Raw genomic sequence first — 11941 nt, forward strand, 5'->3', positions numbered from 1 at the left:
ATTCCTCGTTTAAGACTTGTCCTAATCTTCTCATGTTCCTCCAGGGACCATTATGTTCTTAGCTGCCGGGGCGTTATGTATGCTTCCCTTTTCCTCTTGGCGAGTCGTACAATTGTCCTGTCATCAACAGTTCACGAATATTGCCTTTCACATCCTTTGCCTTCAACGGGACATGCCTATCCTGCACTATATTATCCTACCTTTCAAAGCCTACCACATATGAACTGTGCTCAACCCTGCTCCACTGTCTGTAGTCATGTCCGAGTGGTTAAGGCGATGGATTAGAAATCCATTGGGGTTTCCCCACGTAGGTTCGAATCCTGCTGACTACGTTATGAATGCTTTCCTGCTGGAACAATTCTCGCTCAAAGTTCAGAAAACCTGTTTTGCAAAGCAGGCCGGTAATTTGATTCGACTTGGGAAACTCGAGTTCTTCATCAGAAATGACCCATATTTAAAACATTATCTCCGTTTCTCTTTCCAGATACACTGCTCGACACATCGGGTTTCTGCAGCTGTTATTGAACGTCCTAAGCAGAAGTGCTGCTTTTCATTAGATTCCTTTCATCCCTGTCCACTGTTCTCTGACTCGGGTCAGTGGCAACACTTCCTCCTGCTCGTCAAAGTGCTCATTCCCCACCGCTCCCTCTCCCATCATTAGAAACAACCGCAGGAAATTGCCACTTAACCATCTTTGTTCCAAAGTGAAACTCACCAGCCTCGGGAATCTCTCCACCAAACGGGATTTCTCATCCCTGGACATGGTGCAAGCTAGATGATTCTGAAGAGATACTGTGAAAATATTGTCAGTTGGCAGTTGGAAAAATGTTTAAGAAGCAAACCATATAATTTAGGCTCCAGCTTTGGAAATCTTGAGAAACTCTTTGGGAAATCGAATCAGAGGAGGATGAAGAAGTGTGAACTTTCGGACCGAGTAGAGGACGGGACATTGACTCTAATGTTCTCGGGACAGGAACTGATCTGAGACATTGAAAGAATTATCGCTCACGTACGTGAGGAATACAAACTTCATCTGGACTCTGGGACAATGAAAAACTCTGGAACACTCAAGACAAAATCCAAATATTGACTGGGATCACGACAGTACGAGTACTATAGATGGGTCAGTTTTTGCCCAGTGTGTGAAGGAGGGCTTCCTGACACAGTATGTCGACATGCCTTCAAGGGACGAAGCCACTTTCGATTTAGTACTGGGTAACGAGCCTGGCTAATTTTAGATTCGGGAGTAGATGAGCACTTTGGAGACAGCGATCACAATTCTCTCAGGTTTACTTTCGTGATTGAAAGGGATAGGTGTACTCCACGGAGCAAGAGGTTCAGCTGGTGGAAGGGAAATTACGATGCAATGAGGTAAGATTTTGAAAGGGTAGAATGTGGTAGGAAACTGCAGGGGGTGAGCACATTAAAATGTGGAGCTTATTCAAGGAAAAGCTCCTGTGTGCCCTAGATAAGTATGTATCTGTCAGACAGGGAGGAAGATATAGAACGCGTGAGCCGCGGTTTACTAAGGGAGTGGAATCCCTGGTCAAGAAGAACAAGAAGTCTTATGTTAGGACAAAATGTGAAAACTCAGTTAGAGCGCTCGAGGGTTCCAACGATACCAGGAAAGACCTAAAAAGAGAGCTGAGAAGAGCCAGGAGGAGACATGAGAAGTTGTTGGCAGATAGGTTCAGGGTTAACCCAAAGGCTTTCCATAGGTATGTCAGGAATAAAAGAATGACGAGAGTTAAATTTGGGACAATCAAGGAGAATAGTGAGAAGTTGTGCGTGGAGTCAGAGGAGATGGGGGAAGCACTAAATAAATATTTTTCGAAAGTGTTCGCTATAGAAAATGAAAATGTTGGCGAGGAAGATACAGAGATACTTGCGTGTAGACTAGAAGAGATTGAGGTTCACAAGGAAGAGCTATTAGAAATACTGCAGAGTGTGAAAATAGATAAGTCAGCTGGGCCGGATGGGATCTGTCCTAGGATCCTCTGGGAAGCAAGGGAAGAGATTGATGAGCCTTTTGGCATCGATCGTCAAATCATCGTTGTCTACAGGAATAGTGCCTGTGGAATGGAGCATAGCATATGTTGTTCCCGTGTTCAAAAAGTGTCGTAGAGATAACCCTGGTAATTACAGACCAGTGAGTCTCACTGCAGTTGTTGGTAACGTGTTGGAAAAGGTTATTATAGATAGGATTTATGACCATCTAGAAAAGAGTAATCTGATCAGGGACAGTCAGCACGGTTTTGTGATGGGTAGGCCTTGCCAAAAGAATCTTATTGACTTTTTTGACAAAGTGACCAAACAGGGAGATGACAGTAAACCGGTTGACGTGGTGTATATGGGTTTCAGAAAGTTGTTCGATAAGGTTCCCCACAATAGGGTATTATACAAAATGCTGTGGAATGGAATTGTGGGAGAGATTGCAGCTTTTATCAGTAATTGGCTTGCCAATAGAAAACATTGTTGTAGTTGATGGAACATGTTCTTCTTGGTGTCCAGGTACTGGCGGCGTACTACGAGGGTCGATGTTAGGTCCACTGCTGTTACATGAGATCTAACCTTGCCAATCAGTCTCCCATGGGGAACATTGTTGAACGCCTTACTGAAGTCCATATAGATCACAGTTACTGCTCTGCCCTCATCAATCTTCTTTGTTACTTCTTCAAAAAACTCAATCAAATTTGTGAGACATGATTTCCCACGCACAAAGCCATGTAAACTGTCCCGAATCAGTCCTTGCCTTTCCAAATACATGTACATTCTGTTCCTCAGGATTCCCGCCAACAATTGGAGTATTCTTGGCAGATGCAGTTTCATGTCGGGAATGCGAGGTCATATACTTTGTTGGGAAGAATCAAAAGACACGCTACTATTAAAATCGATAGAAACGCAAAAGATGTGCACTGCAGATGAGTCTCAGTGTTCTTATACATGAAACGAACAAAGATTAATCACATATTTATTTCTTGCTGGCAAATAAAAAGCCTTTTCTGATGCTCACAATTCAAGAGATGGTTTCCAAGAAAATAGCAAAATTAAGTCACCAGTAGAGTAATCAATTACCAAGATATTCCTTCGTGATGTTTTATGGGACATGTGGGATTTTTTTGATTATGGTTCTCCAAACGTTTTTACAATGGAACGGAGAGTTTTAGATGGGAAGTTAAGATCACGCATGATTATTGCCATTTTTGTCACTCACACACAATTGTTTTTCCTTGTATGATTTATTTCGCTTTGTGGTTACTGCGAGTGGGCTTGTAAACTACACATGCTTGTGAGTTCATTCCTCACTGTTCCTCAACTCCAGCCAAACAGAGTTTACATCCTTCTTTCCTGAATCAAGGTAATCTCTAACCATTGCATAGATGTCATTAACACTTCGGTATTTCACAGGCCTCTGTATATCATCTTACAATATTAATTGATCCTTTACTGTGTTGCAGTTGTGCATAAGAAGAGAAAAATAGAATAGGGAATGGTGGACCTCCGCTTCACACACCCGTTATTGAAGCGAAAATACAGATTGCTGCCCATAATACGATCGTGGAAGCATGTGCCAAACCCTCAGGAAACACAGAATAAGTGCAGTGCCACAGGGCATGTCTGGTACAGCACCACAAAGACAACAGAAATGCTTATTTGAGCTTCTATTTTGGATGTATATCTAAATGAGCAATAGAGTGTTACGTGTGTTCCATTAGGAGTTACCTCACACAAGGAAGTAACCAGTGTTGCAGACGGTCATATCATCCGAGTTCCAAGCCCTGGAATCAGAGACATTCAATATTCTGTGCATAACTGCAAGGAACAGCTGTCCGAGCCGTTTACAGTCCAGATGAAATTATGAATGCAGCTCTCTAGCTGTCAGCCTCTTTCTCCTTTGTCGTGTTTCGTGCAGTCCCTGCGTGGAATCTCGTCAACCACGCTTGACCTGCACATGATGCGGATTGGGCCTTGTTTTCTCGTGAGTTGTTGTCTGAGTGAGGTTCTCGGTTTCTATGCTGTCATACGTCCGAGTGTTCGGAGGAGTCTGGATATCGTTTTCCAGAATTTGTTTTTAATACAGGGAAGCATGATTTAAAAATTACCTCAAAGCATATCCTCGCTGCGAACTTTGTGTGCCATGCATTTGCGAATGAAGGTGTGTGGATATTGGTTCTTGGTAAAGAATTTGTGTGGGCGTCAGTCCAGCAGTCCCTAGTAGCAATACGTACAAACGGCAAGGGCCACACATTCGACTAGAATAGCACAACAATAATAGGACAGGGCAAGCAGAAGACAGCCAGACAATTCCTGGAAGCAGGGCACTCATCCACGGATTCCATCCGTTGGACCCAATCTGCAATCGCAACAAGCGGAAGCAGCGGTAATGAAACCAAATGAATTCGTACCAAAACGTGAGAGCAGCGTTTCACAGGAACCTCTGCAGCGCTGAGAATGTCGCCCAGACAGGCGAGGAAAAGTCTGCAAACCATATTCCTAGCGTCACCGAACTTTCCAACAAGAACTCCAGAAGCATCCGAGCTTCACATCTTTCTGCTCCAAAACACTTTGCTTTTCCACAACAGAGAATTGCACACTCAACTACCGCGTGTAAGATGAGAATACCAGCCCCTACACTACCAAGGGCGGCAGTAAGAGCGAGGGGAAATAGCTGACACTGTCATTCCACAGCTACAAACGCTCTCTTTGAAAGGTACATTTTCGTATGAATGTCAGGGCAGCATTAGAATATGAGATCTAAACAGCCCGCGCTGTGTATTCATATTCTGGACAATGTGAGTTGTTCACAGCTTTCCCTGAAAGTGAGTGGACGTCGTTATTTCACCGCTGTTGTGAAGCCAGATCCTGCACTGAATCTGCTCCCTCGTTTTTTGTTGTTGTGGCTAAAAGGTGGGCAATCGCAACGTGAAACTTTGTTATATTTCTCTCATTTCCTTCATTACTGTCCTGGTGAGGGAGGCTGGAGATTAGCTCGCTCGATCAGATGGAGGCACCAGCGGATTGTTGACCTAATTTAATCGAGAATATAATTGGTAATATTCACTTTGCATGGTACATTTTTCTGTTTTGTTTTCTGTTACTTGAGCACTTTCTGTTACTTGGCAATGCACTCAATCTCCAGAATGTCGGGAAGCTCCGTTTGGAATTGCTTCGGTGCTATTTGTGTGAACAGTTCTTGACATACACGTCTCGCATTGCCTCACATACAGAAGTAATAAGTTTGTGTGTCTGATAATGACTCTGCCTTTTGAGTTTTGCACCTTGTCCACGTTAAGAGCTGTCAGTTTTTGGATTCTCTGGAGAGTTGAGGGGATAACACGATTTGTGAGTTTTTTTTTAGTCAACGAAATTATTTGATGGAGAACTTGGGAATGTATCAAGGAGAATGGTCATTGTCTGCAAATGCCTGGAAAACATTCCTCTCTGTGTCATTTCAAAACATTACGCCTCAAGATAAAATAAAATTCAAACACGCTGACTTCGTAACAAACAGCATGCGTTTTTGCAAGTGGTCTATTGAAACTGTTGTCAGGTACTGGAGTGTCACAGAATTGCCGAGCACGGAAGCAAACCTTCCTATCCAACTTGCACCTGCTGAACAGATGACCGTAACTAATCTAAACAGATTTGCCAATATTTGTCCCTTATCTCTCCGAACATTTCCTGTCTGCATACCCATTTAGATGCCTTTGAAGTGTTGTGAGTGCACCAAAATCTGCCACTAAATGTGGCAATTTATTCCACACGCACAAAAATGTCTGTATTAAAAACAACTGTCGCTCACATCCCTTTCAAATTGTACTGCTCTCACATAAAACCTATGCTATCTCGCTTTAAACTCACGTGACTTCTGAAAAAGTGAAGATTGACTCTGTTCTCTGCTCGTCTCCCTCGTGATTCTCCCTCAGGCTTTCAGGGAGCTAGGTTGGAAGCTCAGAGTTAGAACGAACAGAGTTGTTGTCTCTGGTTTGTTACCCGTGCCACGTGATAGAGATTCGAGGAATAGGGAAAGAGAACACTTAAATGCGTGGCTCCAGGGATGGTGCAGGAGGGAGGGATTCCGGTTTTTGGATAACTGGGGTTCTTTCTGGGGACGATGGGACCTCTACAGGTCTACACCTGAACCTGAGGGGCACCAGTATCCTTGGGGGGAGGTTTGCTAGTGCTCTTGGGGGGCGTTTAAACTAACTCTGCAGGGGCATGGGAACCCAGATTGTAGCTTCAGGGTGCAGGGCCTGGAGTGTAGGGAGGTTAGGAACATGGCATCAATTTCCAAGGAGGGTGTCTGTAAACAGGAAAGTGGCTTGAAGTGTGTATACTTCAATGCAAGAAGTATACGAAATAAGGTAGGTGAACTTGCAGCGTGGGTTGGTACCTGGGACTTCGATGTTGTGGCTATTACGGAGACATGGCTAGAACAGGGACAGGATTGGCTGTTGCAGGTTCCAGGATTTAAAGGTTTTAGTAGGGTCAGAGGTGGGGGTAAAAGAGGGGGAGGTGTGGCATTGCTTGTCAAAGATAGTATTACAGTGGTGGAAAGGACGATGGATGAGGACTTGCCATCTGAGGTAGTTTGGGCTGAGGTTCGGAATAGGAAAGGTGAGGTCACCCTGTTAGGAGTCTTTTACAGGCCTCCCAATAGTCCTAGAAACGTAGAAGGATAGGGAAGGTGATTCAGGAGATGAGTGACAGTAATAGGGTGGTTGTGATGGGGGACTTTAACTTTCCTGATATTGATTGGGAAAGCTATAGCTCAAGTTCGTTAGATGGGTCAGTGTTTGTTCAATGTGTGCAGGAGAGTTTCCTGACACAATATGTAGACAGGCCAACAAGAGGTGAGGCCATACTGGATTTGGTTCTGGGTAACGAACCAGGCCAGGTGTTAGAATTAGAGGTAGGTGAGCACTTTGGGGATAGTGACCATAATTCGGTGATTTTTACTCTCGTGATGGAGAGGGATAAGTGTGTACTACAGGGCAAGAGTTATAGCTGGGGTCAGGGAAATTATGATGCGGTGAGGCATGACTTAGGATGTGTGGCTTGGAAAAGTAGACTCCAAGGCAAGAGTGTAAATGATATGTGGAGCTTGTTCAAGGAGCAACTATTGAGTGTCCTTGATAATTATGTACCTGTCAGGCAGGGAGGAAAGGGTCGTGCGAGGGAGCCGTGGTTTAATAAGGAATTGGAATCCCTTGTTAAATGGAAGAGGGCGGCCTATCTCAAGATGAGACGTGAAGGTTCAATTGGGGCGATTGAGAGTTATAGGGTAGCCAGGAAGGACCTGAAGAGAGAGCTAAGAGCAGCAAGGAGGGGACATGAAAGGTCCTTAGTCGGTAGGATTAGGGAAAACCCTAAGGCTTTCTATAGGTATGTTAGGAATAAAAGAATGACTAGGGTAGGAATAGGTCCAGTCAAGGATAGTAGTGGGAAGTTGCGTGTGGAGGCGGAAGAGATTGGGGAGACACTGAATGAATACTTTTCTTCAGTATTTACTCAGGAACAGGGCATTGTCATCGATGTGAATACTGAGTCACAAATAAGTAGAATGGATGGCTTTGAGGTATGTAGAGAAGAGGTGTTGGAAATCCTGGAAAAGGTGAAAATAGATAAGTCCCCTGGGCCTGATGGCATTTATCCTAGGATTCTCTGGGAAGCAAGGGAGGAGATTGCAGAGCCATTGGCCTTGATTTTTATGTCCTCTTTGTCTACAGGAGTAGTGCCAGAAGACTGGAGGATAGCAAATGTGGTTCCCTTGTTCAAAAAGTGGAGTAGGGATAACCCTAGTAACTATAGGCCGGTGAGTCTCACTTCTGTTGTGGGCAAAGTCTTAGAGAGAATTTTAAGGGATAGGATTTATGCACATCTGGATAGGAATAATGTGATCAAGGATAGTCAGCATGGTTTTGTGAAGGGCAGGTCGTGCCTCACAAACCTTATTGAATTCTTTGAAAAGGTGATGAAGGAGGTTGATGAGGGGAAAGCGGTAGATGTGGTATATATGGATTTTAGTAAGGCGTTTGATAAGGTTCCCCATGGTAGGCTACTGCAGAAAATACGGAGATATGGCATTGAGGGTGAGTTGGAGGTTTGGATTAGGAATTGGCTGGATGGAAGAAGACAGAGGGTACTGGTTGATGGCAAAGTTTCTTCATGGAGTGCCGTCACTAGCGGTGTTCCGCAAGGATCTGTTTTGGGACCATTGCTGTTTGTCATTTTTATAAATGACCTGGAAGAGGGGTTAGAAGTTTGGGTGAGCAAGTTTGCGGATGATACGAAAGTCGGAGGAGTTGTTGACAGTGAGGAAGGATGTGGCAGGTTACAGCAGGATATAGAGAAGCTGCAGAGCTGGGCAGAAAGGTGGCAAATGGAATTCAATGTAGCTAAGTGTGAGGTGATTCAATTTGGGAAGAATAACAAAAAGATGGGGTACTGGGCTAATGGTCGGATACTTGGTAGTGTGGATGAGCAGAGGGATCTTGGTGTCCATGTACACAGATCTCTGAAAGTTGCCACCCAGGTAAATAGTGCGGTGAGGAAGGCATATGGCGTACTGGCTTTTATTGGTAGAGGAATTGAGTTCCGGAGTCCTGAGGTCATGATGCAGTTGTATAAGACTCTGGTGCGGCCGCATCTGGAATATTGTGTGCAGTTTTGGTCGCCATACTATAGGAAGGATGTGGAGGCACTGGAACGGGTGCAGAGGAGGTTTACCAGGATGTTGCCTGGTATGGAAGGAAGATCGTATGAGGAAAGACTGAGACACTTGGGGCTGTTTTCATTAGAGAAAAGAAGGTTTAGGGGTGACTTGATTGAGGTGTACAAGATGATTAGGGGGTTAGATAGGGTTGACAGTGTGAACCTTTTCCCGCGTATGGAGTCGGGTATTACAAGGGGGCATAGCTTTAAATTAAGGGGGGGGGGTAGATATAGGACTGAAGTTAGGGGTAGGTTCTTCACTCAGCGAGTCGTAAGTTCATGGAATGCCCTCCCTCTTTATGGGCATTTAAGCGGGCATTGGATAGGTATATGGAGGATAGTGGGTTAGTATAGGTTAGGTGGGCTTGGATCGGCGCAACATCGAGGGCCAAAGGGCCTGTACTGCGCTGTATTCTTCTATGTTCTATGTTCTATGTTCTATGATTTTGTAAACTTTTCCAAGGACATCCCTCAGGCCTGAAGCTCCGGGGAAAGCTGTCGAAGAATATTCAGCTTTTCACTAATGTCCACACCGTGCAAACCTTTCAAATCGTTGTAAATATTTTTTTAATTATGCGAAGGTATTCATAGAAAGTGCCAGGGGAAATTGTCTGAAGTGAAGCGATGCTGAAACATTAGTCTTGACAGGTTTGGCGCTTAGTTATCATCAGGGAGCGTCGCCGAGTGGTTTAATGGAGGTAAAAACAATGAATGCAGATGCTGGAGACCAGATTGAGGATTAGTGCTGCTGAAGATCCCTGTATTCCTGATGAAGGGCTTTTGTCTGAAACGTCGATTTTACTGCTCCTCGGATGCTGCCTGAACTGTTGTGCTCTTCCAGCACCACTAATCCAGAGAGGTTTAATGTGCTGTGTTTAGGGTCCAGTCTCTATTGCGTCGTGGGTTTGAAACCACACTTTGCAATAGAACAACTGCAGGAAGCTTCTTATGACAGAACTACACAGGTCCTGATATTGCTTTATGGGTGTGTTTGTTACTCCTCGGGTCTCTCACCCTCTCTGCGATAAACACGGGAACATGAGCAACTGATTCTTAAAATAATGAGAACTACTGCTGCCCACTTCCTCTCGAGCACTGTGCGTTTGGACGTGTAGACGCACAATTTTGCTGCCAGTTGCTGTGTCTCAAATGGTCAGAGCATTTGGCTGAAATGTTGGTTGTCCGAGCCCAAAAAGAGCACAGAGCCTCAAATATTTCACATCAAGTATTGTGACCGACCATATACTGACAATACAACCACGAGAACTCATCCATAATTGACCCTGAGTCCACAGTGAGTGAGACGGTCACGTGCAGCAAAATGTGACCCCACTCTCTACAAGCCCCTGCTGCCACCAGAAAGGGGCTACTGCAGTTTCAATCAGCGGCTTCCTGCCCATCCCTGGGACACACCTAATGGAAACTCCTTCCTCAGGAACGGCTGTTACCGTGTGAAAGGGTAAAAAATTCGAATTCAAATTGGAAATGGCTTCAGAAGATTGTCCCTGTTTTTGAAACATTTTATAATCAGAATTCCTGTCTCGAATATTAGAAGTGGTAAACTTTGTAGGCAGGTAGAACAAAGAAAGTGTTGAATTGTGAGGACTCTGTCTCTTCAGCAGATGGGATTCCCTACACTCCAATCAGAAATGATTTGGTTTCCTGAGGTATTTTCCCGATTGACTGGCAGTCTGCCAGAGTGTCTGGGAATCAGTTCGGCGACCTAAGGATCAGGGTCAAAATATGAACATATTAACAGAGAATCGTAAATCCCGAGGCAATGCCTAAATGGATTGTAATGGTCTGAAGGAATAAATCTGAGATTTGAAAGACTTGAATAATGCTATTTGCAATGGGGAGGAATGAACGAGATTTTTGAAAATTGCCATGTCAGCTGAATTAAACTCAGTATGAAATCATAAATTAACCAACACCAATCCTGTCCTGGTTCGCTCAGTCGGTAGAGCTTGAGACCTTTAATCTCAATGATGTGGGGTCGAGACCCACGCAGGGCGCTGTTGTTTGCTAATCGGTTTGCCGCTCTTCATTAATGTTGCAAGAGCGAAATCGCTCGCTGAGGCAGGTTTTGTTGACACATTTTTTCCTCCGTTTTTGATCATCTCTTGGTTTCTGAGTGAAAACTGTCTCCACTGTACTGCAGGTGCAAGAGACAAGGTTATCAGTTCAGCCGAATATGCTATAAACAATGTCCCTTCCAAAACGTGAGTTACCATTCCAAACGTGCCCCAACCAAAATGTCCAGAGACGTCGAATGCGAATGGCCACATGACAGTGACAGCTGCATGTCAAATGGTGCTGTAATATAATTAACTGAATGAGAATGCTCTGATGGAAACCGAATGGAACTCTCCCTGAAATTTTCCCAATTCACTCGGTAAATGATGCTGTTGTGTACCCACATGGGTTTACGTCATGAACAGCTTATTGTCAGTAACGCGGGTGGGGGTGATGCAGGATAGTGAGGTTTTCGTGTGGGTCAGAAGTGATTTGTTCGAACAGGGAATTCAAACGTCCACAGAGCAGACATAGCTGATTGGTCCAGGATCGCACTTCTCCCTTCTGTTTCAGTACCAACAAAAGAAACTGCGGGAAAATCTCAGCAGGTATGGTAGAATCTTGGAATGGAAAACCGAGTTAAATCTTCAAGACCAGTGACACTTATTTCTCCATGTCCATCTCCGTCGACCTTTTTTATTGAATATCTCCTGACTCTCAACTTTATACTCAGTTTGTCTTTTATTACTCCGTCTCCAAACTTTCAATGAACTTTCAATGTACGGAAATGAAATATGGCGCTGTAAGTTTTCTCAATGAATCCACTTTTTTTTCATTTGTGATCATTTTAACTGCACATCAGTTTCTTTCTTTCTTCCATTTCTCTCCGCTAGGAAAAGGCCTTTCCGCCCATCTGCAGTTCGGGTTATTGAACATTCATCTTTTCGAGTCCAGGAGCTACTATTTCTTGGAGGACCTTCTGCACTGCATCTCGGGTGGGGTGGGTGCGAGGCTGTACCACTATATTCATCTGTCTATAGATATCGGAGCAGGGTCTATTTATTCCACACCACCAGGCTTCGTCATCGCTCTTCTGAATCTTGGTTATTATTACCCTTGCCATGGCACCTCCTTCCTTGATAACAGGAAACCGATATCACGTGTCAGGTGTATCTGTAGCCGTGGTGGATACTACTAAGTGCCAGTAACT

The 11941-nt window shown here is 44.4% G+C and overlaps 1 non-coding gene across 1 annotated transcript; it reads left to right on the plus strand.

The window, feature by feature from the left end:
* Nucleotides 1–250: 250 nt before the first annotated feature.
* Nucleotides 251–332, plus strand: trnas-aga (transfer RNA serine (anticodon AGA)). Its single transcript has one exon. It is a non-coding gene; the product is annotated as a tRNA-Ser (tRNA).
* The last annotated feature ends 11609 nt before the right edge of the window (nt 333–11941 follow it).

This window comes from Chiloscyllium plagiosum, unplaced genomic scaffold, assembly GCF_037043375.1.
Source record: "Chiloscyllium plagiosum isolate Xiang-an unplaced genomic scaffold, Cpla_swu_hap1 HiC_scaffold_33, whole genome shotgun sequence".
NCBI classification, from domain to species: Eukaryota; Metazoa; Chordata; class Chondrichthyes; order Orectolobiformes; family Hemiscylliidae; genus Chiloscyllium; species Chiloscyllium plagiosum.